At 48.6% G+C, this 14,045-nt stretch overlaps 1 pseudogene; it reads right to left on the bottom strand.

Moving 5' to 3' along the window:
- Window positions 1-1,067, bottom strand: part of LOC101656801 — a 3,106-nt pseudogene extending 2,039 nt beyond the window's left edge.
- Window positions 1,068-14,045: the final 12,978 nt, after the last annotated feature.

Here is a 14,045-nt window from a genome sequence, read left to right as displayed (position 1 = left end):
GCCATCTAGCTGAGAAGCAACAAAGCCCACATGGAAGAAGCACAGCAGCCTGTGTGATCACAAGGTGTCGATGGGATCAGGTACCAGGCATCAAAGACCCAGAACAAAAAATCATATTGATGTGAATGAGGGGAAGTGCAGATCAGAGACCCAAAGGCCATCTGTAGACAATTGGACATCCTCTTACAGAAGGGTCACAAGAAGAGACAAGCCAATCAGGATGCAGTAGAGCACCGATGAAACCTAAAACTTACCTCTAGTTCCTTAATGCTTCCTCCCCACCACTACCATGACCCAATTCTAACTTACAAATCTGGCTAGGCCAGAGCATGTACGTGGGTACAGGTTTAAGAGCTCACAACACAGGGAATCCAGGTCGGATACACTCCTCAAGACCAATAATGAGAGTAGCAATACCAAGAGGGTAGGGGGAAGATGTGGGGAGAAAGGGGAAACCGATCATAATGATCGTCATATAATCCCCTCCCAGGGGGATGAACAACAGAAAAGCGGGTGAAGGGAGACAGTGGTCGGTATAAGACATGAAAACAATAATAATTTAAAAATTATCAAGGGCTCCTGAGGGAGGGAGAAAAAAATGAGGGGCTGATACCAAGGGCTCAAGTAAAAAAAAATGTTTTGAAAATGACGATGGCAACATATATACAAATGTGCTTGACACAATGGATGGATGAATGGATTGTGATAAGAGATGTAAGAATCCCCAATAAAGGCATTAAAAACAACAACAACGAAGAGCTCCTTGTTGTCACTGACTGGTGGGGGTGACACACAGTGAAAAATAGTGCCCACCCCTTTCAGAGCTGGTACAGACCCTGCTGGTTGCAAAGATCCCCCAGGAAGAACTCTACCTGGGCATCCTCGAAGCCTTGTAGCACATCAAAGGGGTTGCCTTGGTAGCCGCTGGCCAGCCACCGCTCCACCATGTATTGACCAAGAAACTCTGAGCCTCCGGCCACTGGTCACTTCTGTACTTTGCAGATGTTCTTAGCCACATGTGTCTGTGTGTTCTGGTCCCTCATTTGTTCACGAGCAACTTGTTCCATTTTGGCTCAAAGATGGTCTTATCTGTGATTGCCTTGTCTGTCTGCTCTGTTAGATGGTCTCAGCTCGTCCCAGGTTGGCACTGAAACTGGACATCCTTATGGGAACAGAAAGCCTCATCTTTCTCCCACAGAGCAGCAGGTGGATTTGATCTGTCAGCCTTGCCATTAGCAGCCCAATGCACAACCCACTACACCACCACCAAGAAAACCCTATGGGGTAGTTTTACATTGTGACACATAGTCACTGCAAGCCAGAATCAATTCCATAGATTAAGAATGATTATTCTTAATCTCATCGATTAGTCACAAGAACCCTAGATATAAATGCACCAAACACATTGCCAACTGGTTTACCAATGTTATCTGTACCCCTCACCATCTGCCCACCCTCCACCTGCCCCTGTCATTGAGCCTATTTGAACTTATCTCTCCCCTATAGCAGAGTAGAACTCTCCCCTTTGGGTGTCCAAAGCTGTGAATCTTTATGGGAACAGAAAGCCTTATCTCCCCTCCCCCCATGGACAGCTGGTGGATTCGAACTGCCAACCTTGCAGTTAGCAGCTCTCTGTGAAACTGACTATGCCACCAGAGCTCCTCTGCAGTCCTCCAGGATGAGAAATATGATTCCCCACCGCACAGATGAGGAGAAATGAGGCTCAAAGAGCCACAGCACCTTGTTCTAGACCAACTGCCAGAACTCTGGTTGTACATTATCAGACTAGCTGGGGAAGCTATGTTAAGGCCGTTCAAGCTGAAGGCAATGCATCATGTAGAGTGAACAGCCGTCAGATGGAGCAGCTAAGCGGATGGCTGAACACTGGACGGGCAGGACAAAATCGCAAATAGAATTCTATTTTTGAGTTGGACGCACTTGTATTTCAAGCTCAACTTCACATTTTCCTCGTCATAAAACTTGGGGCAACTCACTTAAACACACTGAGCTTCCATTGCTTCATCGGGTGATGGCATCCACGTTATTTTGAGGGCATTGTATCAAAATGATGTGAGTTGCATAATTGTAAATACTCCATAAACACTCTCTCTCTTTGTTCTAGCCATCAAGGCCATAGGGAGACACAAAGAATTGGGCAATTGGTAGGATCTGTGCGTGCTTTGTTTCAATGGTTCTCAGAAGGCTGTCCCTGGGTCGGGGACATCATCTGGGAACTTGCTGGCCGTGCAAAGTAGGAGGCCTGGCCCACGGTGACTGCTCCAGGCACGGGGGCTGGGGGCCCGCCATCAGGTGAGTGGATGTAGGCTCACGGTTGAGACCGCGCCTTATTTGGTTATTCTTCCAGTCTGTCTGAGAGAAGTGGAGTGGCCTCGACCTTGGCCAGATCACAGACACACACTGGGCATCATTAGAATTCAGATCTCCTGTCAAGTGCCACTCTTAAACTGAGAATTGTGGATACCAATCGACCTTTGCCAGCGGCCCATTTCTGCACCTAAGCGCTTTATGCAGGGAGTTGAGTGCCTTTCTTAGGAGGCATTTTCTCTCTCCCTTGGTCTCTTCCCTCCCTGGATCTAGGCGTGATAAGTACTTTTTACAACTCCTGTTGACTCATTGCAAGAAACAAACACCAAGAGGTATGAAAAGGAGGGTCTGGGCCCCGAAAGAACACCCAGCCTCGAAGCACATGGGCCTAGAGGCTAGGGAGCAAGCGCTCTTAGAGGGCCAGCAGGGTGCCCTTGGGGATGAAGGGAAGGTGGGAGCTGAGTGCTTTACCGCTGTATGGGGCCTACAGTGGGCTCAATGGAACCCTCTGCTGCCAAGTCAATTCAGACTCAGGAGACCCTGTATGTGTTAGTCTGGGTAAACTACAGAAACAAATCCACAGAAACGCATGTATGTATAAGAGAGAGTTTTATATATAGGGTAAGTGTACATTCAGAAAGCATCCCAACCCAGCGCTGTTCAAGCCCATAAATCCAACATCAGCCCGTACGGCTGACACCAATCTACAAAGTCCTCCTCAATCTCACAAAACACACGCAATGACACCCACTGCAGGAGGAAAGCCGAATCAGTGAATGTGTAATCATCTCAGCACTGGCAGGGGTCTCCACACGGCTGCTTCAGCACCCAGGGCTGCATTGGGGTAGGTCCATGTGGCTTCTCCTCAGGGATGTCTCGCAGGAAATGAGCCTTGCCAGCTGAAGCAGGAAACTGGCTAAAGCAGCTGCACCCTGGTCCAACCATCAGAGAGCAAGAGACCCAAGAACTAGAAAGACGAGGCTCACCGAGCCATTTATCCCTCCGCCCTTCAATTAATCCCACATGTGTTTATTGGCCAGGTAAGCACAATAAACCTTAACTATCTCACTGAAGGACAGAGTAGAGATGGAGGTTCGATTCCACGTAGAGGCACCTCAGAAGAAAAGCCTGGTGAGCCTTGAAATCCCTACAGATCACAATTCTACTCTGACACACATAGGGTCACCAGAAATCAGAGCCACTTCAATGGGCAACTGGTGTGGCAGATGCCAAGCTACCAATGTCATAGCAACCAGCTGGCAAAGCTCCTAAAATATGTAGCAGTGGGATTTGGGGGCAATTTCAAGTCGGCTGCAGCACCACACTGAGGCTCCTACCCGTGCACCCAGTTTTGACACAGCACAATACACAGTGCTTTATTCGCCATTCTTAGAAATACTTTCAGAAAGCTTCATGATAATTCTCTTGAAGATTATGCTGACAGTGATTTTTTTTTTTTTGACAGTGATTTTATGAACCAGTTCTCAAGAAACTCAATTTATCCCTGGAATTCTTTCCCTTGAAATTCTTTTAACTTCTTTTAAATTCTTCCATTACACCAGTTTTTTGTTTTGTCTTTGGACCGACACATGTGAAAATAGAATCACCAATGTCATATTGGATTATTCTGTTCAATGAAAGAGAATGTCGTTGATAATATAAATTACTAGAAATGAACTTCTCGCTGGTGATCTGTTCTGAAATGAAGGATGAAAAGTTCTTGTAGAAAACAAAACAAAATGACTGTCAATCTTCACAAGAGCAGAAAGCCTCATCTTTATCTTTTTCCCTCTCAGTGAGTCATCCCACGCTGTAGGGCAGGGGAAAACTTCTTTAAAGTGTTGAAGAACAAAGATGTTACTTTGGGGACTAAAGTTGCCGAGCCCAAGCCCTGGTACTTCCAATGACCTTATGGGCATACAAACCCTGCCCCCAAAATACGGAAGATCAGAGAAGAATCAATGCATTTGAATTATATTGGAGAACATTAAATTTACCATAGACAGACAGAAGACCATACACACACACACACATCTGTCTTGGAGGAAGGCCCACTGGAATGCTCATTAGAAGGGAGGATGGGAAACACCATGCCAGGCAGGCTTCTGCTCTTGGGTCATGTCATCTTCCAGTCTAGTCCCCCAAGCAACAAAGTAGAAAGCCTGCCTAGTGCCCATGAACCAGATATCACCTCCTTTATATGCATCTTTAGACCACTTTGACAGGGGGACCCCACTCAGCCGGGATCAGTTTCTCAAGATGGAGAGAGGGGGAGAAAATGATTCCGTGGTTGCCATACAATATTGTCCTAAGATCACCCCCAAAACAACAGACACTCCTACAAGAGTGACAAGCAAATCTTACTGAAGATTCAAGACAGGGAGAGAGCAGCAGGTCAGAGAGGAGGTGACTCCACTTCAGTTGGTGGGTAAACCAGTTGGAACAAGCTCCCTTCAGGTAAAAACACTTACCAATACTTAGATAGAACCCAGTACTGTGATCCTAACTGGACACTCTTGACCTAGTTTCTATCCAGCCCTTGGTGGCTGGGACTTTAGACTCTGTCCTTTCAAGGTGCACAGCACCCTTTATAGGTCACAGCTGCACAGCACCCTTTATAGGCCACAGCAGAAGGACTCAATGTAGAAACCCCATTAAGCAAATTGGGCCTTACTTCTACCTCACCTGTAGCAGATTTAAGGCACGGACATACGCTCTTGGACTTAGGCTGAAATGCCTGGTGTGAGAAGAAGCAGATGACTGCTATCCCAAGGGCGTGAAATTCATGGTTGTTGAACTTGGGTTCAGATCTCTTGCTTTGAGGGCTTCCAGTGAGAGGTGGCCCAGAACCACCATGTCTTTACTGTTTCATGGTCCTTCTTGCTTCCTTATGACGTGTATCAGTCTGGTGGGCATGGTTCGGCCTCTGTGAATGAGTGTTACTCAAAGTTTTGCCCTATCACCAACCCCCTTGTTCCTCAAGTCAGCAGTTCTCAACCTGTGGGTCGAGACCCCTTTGCGGGTCGAACAACCCTTTCACAGGGGTCACCTAAGACCATTGGAAAACACATATTTCTGATCATCTTGGGAACCGAGACACCGCTACAGGTGGGTCTTCCCACATACAGATACACCCGCCTACGAGCACCCAGCATGAAGACTGTCACCCATGCCACACCATGCTTCAAGACAAAATTTCTTTTACTTGTAATTAGAAATAAATATTTCACAATATATAATTACATATTAGTTTTGTGATGAATCACTATGCTTTAATTGTGTTCAATTTGTAACAATGAAAATATATCCTGCAGATCAGATATTTACATTACAATTCATAACAGTAGCAAAATTACAGCTATGAATTAGCAACGAAAATAGTTTTATGGTTGGGGGTCACCACAATGGAATTGCATTAAAAGGTCAAGCATTAGGAAGGTTGAGAACCACTGCTCTAAGTAGTATCCAATCACTTAAGAGTTTAATTTATACAAGTCAGCAATTCATATATTTCTCTCTGAAAAATGGGCCTATACTTTCCTTTTCTCAACATTGTTCTAAATTCTATGCCATTGATTAAATTAGTGACACTGCCAATAGAATTACCTTATGCCCCAGGGGGATGATTTACAATGGTCTCTCTCATAAAATAATAATGATGTCACTAAAGTGAACCAGAGACATATATAAACTACAGATACATAAATGGATTTAGGCCTCCCAGTTAATTCTAGCTCCAATCTAAGAACAATTTGTTTTTATGACATAGCCCTCCTTGATACTCCCCTTTATGAAGAGATTACTGAAGATTTGGGTGCTACAGCAAAATGTGGTGAAAAAAGCAACAACAAAACAAAACAGATGAGGCCTGGCTATCAGGAAGAACAGCATCGGAGGTCTTAAAAGGTTTATCTTCAAACAAACGGCCACCTAAGTGATGCACCAACTAAGTCCTCAAGAAAAAAAGCACACCAGCCTGTGTGATCTGAGGATTATAAATAAAAAAATCCAAATCTCAAGGAGGGAACTGTCAAATTGTGAACACCGGTGTGCAGAAGGCCATAGAAAACAGTAGAAACACAACATCCGTTTGAGGGTCCCCCCATGGATGAAGCCTCCGTGAATCCCCTCTGACCACAGTCTAGGGATGTGAATAGCCTTGCTATCATCAAAAAGCATTGTAAAGTCAATGGTGACAAAGGTAGGTAGGTGAACATGTAACATCTTATCATTCGATCTCCATTTTGACCCATATGAAACTTGTTTCCATTTTGAATATGCTCTGCTCTCTTTTCGATTGAGGTTTTCGCTGTTTTGTTTTATCATTGTTATTGTGTTTTTATTTTTGTTTGCGGGTGAGTGGGCTCTTTGCCTTCTTGGTTGTGTTTGTATGATTTTCTGTGTGTGAAACCCAGGAGAGGTAAATCTATATAGACAGTAACTGGATGAATAAATACCTAGGGGCGTGGCTGGGGAGGAGGTGGGAAAACGGAGCGCCAACAATCATGAGCGTGAGAAGGAAATGTCCTGAGATTGCTTCTGGTGATGATTGCGCAGCTCTTCTTGCTATGACCGAACAGTGGGATTGCATGCTCTATGAAGCACATTATAATAAATCTATGAGAGTCACAAGAGAAGCACGCATGGTGAGACTGTCCGCTACACTTTGGATGCATTCTCGTGAGGGACCAGAGCCTGGGGAAGGGCATCACGGGTGGTAGGGTCAGTAAACGAGAGGAAGGCCTCCAGGCAGTGGCCTGGCGCCGGGCTGCAGCAGTGGGTTCGAACGTCGCAGCGGTTGTGTGGAGGATGCAGGACTGGACGTGCTCCCTGGGTGGTTCCGAGGCCCTGTGGGTGGGGGCCAACGTCGGAGGGAGTGAATTGGGACCCTATCTAAATCATGTTTCTTTTTCATTGAAAGTATCTCACGATTAGTAGAACGTCGTGGATTAAACAGTGAGATCAATTGAGTCGAAGTGCTTAGGCTTTTTAAAACAAACAAAAGCTTTACTCTGTTGCTGAGACGGTACACAGCCCTTCAGCGGGGTCTGCACGTCCGTCCAGTGACCCCGAGGACATCCTTTGGGTGAGGCAAACACTCTCGCCCTCTTTTTCTGAGTGGAGCCTCCCCCGCTGATATAAACTCGGGGCCCTCTAGGGGTTCTGTGTAATCTTTCAAGTTGCTCATCTCATTTTTGGCCCCATAAATAGAGACCTTTGAAAAGCACAGTGCTCGGGGCAGACATTCTTTCCTTGCTAAGCAAAACGATGGTTTGGCTCTAAGAAGACTTCTGGGAACATTTGTGGTTTACGATCTAGATCTAAAGATGATCTCAGGACAGCCGGGGAGGACGGTTGTTTTCTTTCGTCTTTTCCCCTAAACTGTTCTTAGGTTTGCTGCTGTTGTTGAGAAGATGCACATCCACGGGTGCACCGTTCCCACAATTCCGACCTGTGCCATTCAGTGATGTGGATGATACTCTTCAAGTCGGGCAACCCCGTCCCCACACCCCTATGCTGAGTCGTCCCTCCTCCGCTGACAGCAACTCACTGCCCACAAGGCTTCCTAGACCACCGCTCAGTTGCTGTGGTCCCTTTGATTGCCTAAGTGCGATTGTTTTGACCAGGATGCCAATTCCCATCTTCACGCTCTCTCTCTCTCTCTCTGCAGGTGTGTGCTTCTGCTTGATGGACTGGCAAAAGCCAATGGGATGCTCCGCTGTGTGTGGATCACGGATGGATAGCATTGGGAAGAACAGGAATGCCGGGACCCTTCGCTGGGCTCGTTCATGCAGAACCTGGGTGGTGGTGGTTGTCAGGTGCCAACGAGTTGGCTCCGACCCATAGCGACCCCATGTACAACAGAACAAAGCACTGCCCATCCTGTGCCATCCTCACACTTGTCCCATCGGTGCCACCACGGCGTCAATCCATCTTCCTGCTTTCCCTGGACTTCACCCAGCCTGCTGCTCTTCCCAGGAACCCTTCTCTCCTGACAACCTGTCCACAGTATCTGAGACTAAGTCTTGCCATCCTGGCCTCTTAGGAGCATTCCGGCTGCACCCCGCTCGGGCTATACTTCTTCCATGCAGACCTCGTACATGGAGTTTGGTACTTTTTTGAAGGTCCCTGATTTTTCCCCCTTTTCTCAGATTTTTATCAGTATTTTCCAAATTAAGATAATGGACACTGAGCAAGATACAAGCAGAGGCAGATAAAACAGCACTCCCCATTGTAAAACAGCTTTGTAATTTTTCAAAGATGGGGTTCTTAATGTTTGGGGACTATGTTTCCTCAGAAGCACCGTGCTTTCTTTCTCTAGCACCCACCACAAAGTGCTAGAGGTAGAACACAAAATGCACTTGATAAGCCTGCAGATGTGATTGCTGTGAGATGCCATTGGGTCCGCTCTGCCTCACGGCGACCCTGCGTCTAACAGAATGCAACGCTGCCTGGTCTGGGGCCGTCCTCACCATTGCTGCTGTACCCTGGGTCAATCTCCCCACTTGAGGATTTTCCTCTTTTTTGGCTGACCTTCTACTTTCCACGCAAGACTCGCTTTTCCAAGGACGAGTCGGTACCGGGAACATGTCCTAAGTATGAGAGAGGAAGTCTCGTCATCCTCCCCTCCAGGGAACAGTCTTCTTCCGAGACAGATGTTTTCCCTCCTGTTTTTAACGCTCCGTGCGACTTCCAGCATTCGCGACACCACCATCACTCAGGCACCCATGCTTCTTCGGTCTTCCTTCTTTACTGTCCAACTTCCACACGCGCCATGCAGCTTCTTGGATTATTTGCTCAACATACAGGTTAAATAAGTGCGGTAGAAGGAGACAGCCACGACACACACCTCTCCTGATTGTAAGCCCTGCGGCATTCCCGTGGTCTGTTTGATTTAGTCCTAGGCATCGGATGTTTCTAAAGCCCTTCACCCAGGTGATTCTAATATGTTCTCAGGGTTAAAAAAAAAAAAAAGCCATTGCCAGTAACATAGGTTCCTAGGGCCCGTTCCCAAACCTGACTTCCGGTGTCTGGAGCCTCCTTTGCGAACATCGTAGGGATCTGTCCGTGGCACAGAAGCATGCTCCAAACCAGTTGCCACCAACGTGATTCTGACTCGGGCAGCCCGTGCAAGAACCCTGCTCCACAGGGTTTTCATTGGCTTGGGATCGTCTGGAGGCAGCCTTTCTTCTGTGGTGCCTCTGAGTGGATTCGACCAGCCAATCTTCCTATGAACAGCTGAACGCTTAACCATTGGCACCACCCCCTCGGTAGATGCATAAAAAGGTAGATGCTTACATGATGAAGGAAGACCTCCTTGGGGGTTGCCTTCAAATCACTCACCCTGCCAGCTTCTGGGCACCTACTACTGTAGTCATCAGGAGAGGTGGGGAGATGTCGTCCCAGGACTGCCCTGGAGGACTCTCCGCTTCCAGTGAGTCTCGGCCATGGGCTTTCAAGGGCACGGCATGGGCCATCTCCGACACAGCCACGGGCCTGGCAACCTTGAGATACTCAAGCTACAGCGTTCTCTGGTCCAGCATGGAAGAGGGTCCCTTTTCCCACTTCACCCTTCTGAAGAGGGTGTCCCTAAACAGCCCACAGGGGCGGGGCAGAGTCCAGATTTGAGGGAGAGAGCCTCAGAATCGGCCCTCCTCCCTGTCTCAGTTCTGCTTAAGGACGCTTGTTCAAGCTGGGCCCCTTCTCTGCTCAGGAGGAGTGCTCCAGGAAAATAACCTGCCTGAGCCCCGGGGGCGATTCAGGTGTGGATTAGCACCCAACACCTGGGGAATGTAGCACCTGCACAGAGAGGACAAGCAAGTACGTACCTTCAGAATCTAAAGATAGGGCCACCTGGTGAACTAGCGCCAACTGACACTTAAGAAATGTGATTGCCTCTGGGTTCTAGTCCGTGGATACTATAAGCCTGCTCAAGGGCCCCACGTGGCTCCTGACAAGGTCATCTTTGTGGGAGCAGAGAAACTGATTGTTCAGCTCACTGCCAACAAGTCCATGCGGACTCCTAACGAACCCCTGGGGCTTTCCGAGGCTGGAATTGCTCACAGGAGTGGAAAGCCCCCTCTTTCTCCCACGGAGCTGCTGGTGGTTTCGAACTGCTGACAATGAGGAAGGCGGTCCAGGGCATAGCCATCACACCACCCATTGGGTTCAAACCACCAGCCTCTCGGTTGGCAGCCAAGGGCTTACTCATGGTGCCACCCGAGTTCCTTAATAGAAGAGACCAAAATCAAACCCAACCGAACCCCTTGCCATCGAGTGGATGCTAAGAGCGACCCTATGGGACAGTGGCACGGCTCCACAGGGTTTGCAAAGCTGTGTCTTTCTCAAAGCAGACAGCCACACCTCCCGCCTGCAGAACGACTTGTGGGTTCGAACTGCCGGCCTTTCCACTCGCGGCCGGCCGAGCACTTTAACCGCCGCGCCACCAGGGCTCCACAGATGAGCTCCGCCTTCGGTACAAGTGATCTGCCCAGAGAAAGCGACTGTGAAGGGAAGAGACGGTGCATCTGGTGAGCAGCTGCATTTTCTAGCTGTTTTATCTCTCGGGGCCTTGAGCTCGCACAAGCTCTTTGGAGCCTAATCGCCTCCGTGTCACAGCCGAAGAAATGGAAGCTCAGCAAGGTCACCTGGTTCCGATTGTGATCACAAATATACCTGGGAACCACGGACTGCTTTTCTGTCCTATGTTTCCTTTCCCATCCCCCGCCCCACGGCGCATGACCGATCGATGGTATCAAACACGATGTGGCCTTTGGGGCCTTGCTTCCTAGTATGAGGCATGAGAGAGCCATCCCTGTTGCTGTGAGCTTAGTCACCTCTTTCAAAATCAGCTTTATTTTTTAGAGCTATTTTGGGTTTACAGAGAAGTGGCCACATGGGTCTCGGGGCCTTTGCTCTGGCTACGCCTCAGCCTAGAAGGCTCCGCTCCAAGGTCATCATGCGGCTTCATTCCATCCGGGTCTCTGTTCAAAAACCACTTCGTTTAAGAGATCCGCACTGAAGCTTTATTTTAAATGGGTGCCCAATCCCGTTCCCCTACTGATTTACCTCGAAGCTTTCTACTCCCATAAAGATGCACCGTCTCAGAAACACAGGCGCACTTCGACTCTGTCCTTGACTGCTGTCACTCCGGTCGGAATTGCCTCGATGGTAGTGAGTTTGGGGGCTTGAGTTCTTCCCATAGCCCTCTCTGAATTAGCATACATGTTCCCGTTTCTGTGCGTATTGACGGGATATTTCTTCTCCCAGCCACTAGCAGAATCCCATGAGAATGGGATTTTCCTCCCCTTTTAAGTACTGGCCCCAGTGCCTAGGACAGTGCCTGACCATGTAGTTGTGAGTCTGCCCCCTGACTCGCGGAGGCCCCATGCAAATTGGGGTGAAATGCTGCCTGATCCTGTGGCAGCCCTGTGGTCAGTTATAGACGGCAGAGTTTTCATTGACTGGTTGTTTAGACGTAAGTGGCCAGGCCCTTCTTCCTAGTCTTATTTAGTCTGGAAGTTCCACTGAAACCAGCTCGCACCCTAGAAGCACACAAGCCTCCACTAACAGATGGGTGGGGGCTGGACTTCATGGGGCAGGGACTCAGACCCAGGCCTCCAGCAGGGAAGGCTCCAGTTCTACCACGGATCCATCAGGGTCTTGCCTGAACATACCCACTGCCATCCAGTCAACTCCACTCATGATGGACCTGGAGGACAGAGCAGAACTGCCCCTGTGGGTCTCCAAGCCTGTAGAGCTTTATTAAAAAATACTGCCGCATTTTTGTTCCTCAGAGGGGATGGTAGGTTCGAACCACTGACCTTTCGGTTAGCAGCCAGGCGCTTTAAATACTGCCCCACCAAGAATCCTTGGCTTAAACATAGTGTGCACTTGATTGTCATTGACCTCATTGAAAAGTTACTCTGGTGGCACGGTGGTTACGACATTTAGCTGCTCACTGAAAGGTCATCAGGCATGTCAAACCCACCACAGCTCAGTGGGAGAGAGACGTGGCAGTCTGCTTCCGGAAAGGTTGACAGACTTGGAAACCTTCTAGGGCAGTTTACCCCTGTCCTGTAGAGTCACTGTGTCAGTCTGGGTACTTTAGAGAAACAAATCCACAAAAACTCATGTATAAGAGAGAGTTTTATATAAAGGATAAGTGCACATCAAGAAAACATTCCCAACCCAGTGCTGCCCAAGCCCACAAGTCCAACATTAACCCATTAACCCATATGTCCGACACCAATCCACAAAGTCCTCCTCCATCTCACAAAACACACACTATGATGCCGACTGCAGGAGGAAAGCCGAATCAGTGAATGTGTAAGCATCTCAGCGCTGGCAGGGTCTCCACACGGCTGCATCAGGGTAGGTCCATGCGGCTTCTCCTCTGGGGTGTCTTGCAGGAAGTGAGCCTTGTCAGTTGAAGCAGGGAACTGGCTAAGGCAGCTGCACCCTGGTCTGACCATCACAAAGCAAGAGACCCAAGAATTAGAAAGGCGAGGTTCACCTAGCCATTTATCCCTCCACCCTTCAATTAACCTCACATGGGTTTATCAGCCAGGTTGGCGCAATAAACTTTAACTACTGTATCTCATTCACTATGAGTTGGAATCTACTCAATGGCATTGGGTGGGATCTGACTGAGTAAAATCACACAACGCTTTGCTGAGTGCTTACTGGTCCCAGGAACAGTGCTGGGCCCTGGGGACATCACAGGGAGACAAAAACAATTGTGGCCCCAGGCCTTCACGGAGCATATAGACCAATAAGCAGGACAGACATTCACTAAGCAATCACAGAAAGAAAATGCATAATGGCCACCAGGTCCCAAAGAAGTCCGTGGTACTGGAGAGCTTACCACTGGGGCTGGCACCTTGTCCTGGAGAGGAGAGAGCGCTTCCAGCTGTCACTCAGAGCTGGAGGGCTGAGGGTTGTTCATTAGGTGAGGGAGGAGTCCTGGGGGCTCAGTGGTTACCCAAGCAACCCCTAACTGAAAGGATGACCAACCCATCCTGAGCCATTCGGCAAGAGAAAAATGTTAGTCTGTCTCTATAAAAATGCCCAGTTCTACTCTGTCCTGGGGGGCACAGGAGCCCCCATCAAACCCAGCTGAGAGAGTTTGGGTTTGGTGACTATGAGAAGGAGGGACCGGGCCCCCTAGGCACCTGGCCCTTCGTGTTGGCAGACCTGCTGTGGGAGGAAGCGTGGCTTGTTGGAGGGATGACAGATAAGAGGGGGTGGCCGGAAAGCAGTGAGTCAGGCAGGAGAGAAGCCAGTAACAATGCTCAGGTGTTGGCAAGACGCTCATGGGCTGAGACAGGAGGGGCGGCTCAGTCCATGAACTCTATCCCAAAAGCAAAGGGAAGAAGCCACAGAAGGTTGTCCGTCTTTGTAACCAGCTAACCGAAGGGTCAGTCTTGATGAGGATAATAATTCAAACACTCTGGCATGTTGAAAACCGTCTTCAATGTTCTTGGTGTGGGTCCAAATTGGTCCAATGTTTATGTGTATGTGGGGCAATTGGGTTGCACAGATGCTTGTGTTTTTCCCCCTACTAGGAATTAGCCCATCCACATGCCCACATATGAAAGTACATTGGGCCACGGTCATTTCTAATAGCAGAAGAATGAAAAACCAATCCAGTGCCTTGCGATAGAGATGGGGGGAAAGTTGTGGTACATTCGTGCCGTGGCCTACTGTCATCAGGGAAT

The sequence above is a fragment of the Echinops telfairi genome, unplaced genomic scaffold, assembly GCF_000313985.2.
Source record: "Echinops telfairi isolate 266 unplaced genomic scaffold, ASM31398v2 ScPeMD7_7458;HRSCAF=8496, whole genome shotgun sequence".
NCBI lineage: Eukaryota > Metazoa > Chordata > Mammalia > Afrosoricida > Tenrecidae > Echinops > Echinops telfairi.
The sequence above is the reverse complement of the archived record's forward strand: the minus strand, read 5'-3'. Positions and strand labels throughout refer to the sequence as shown.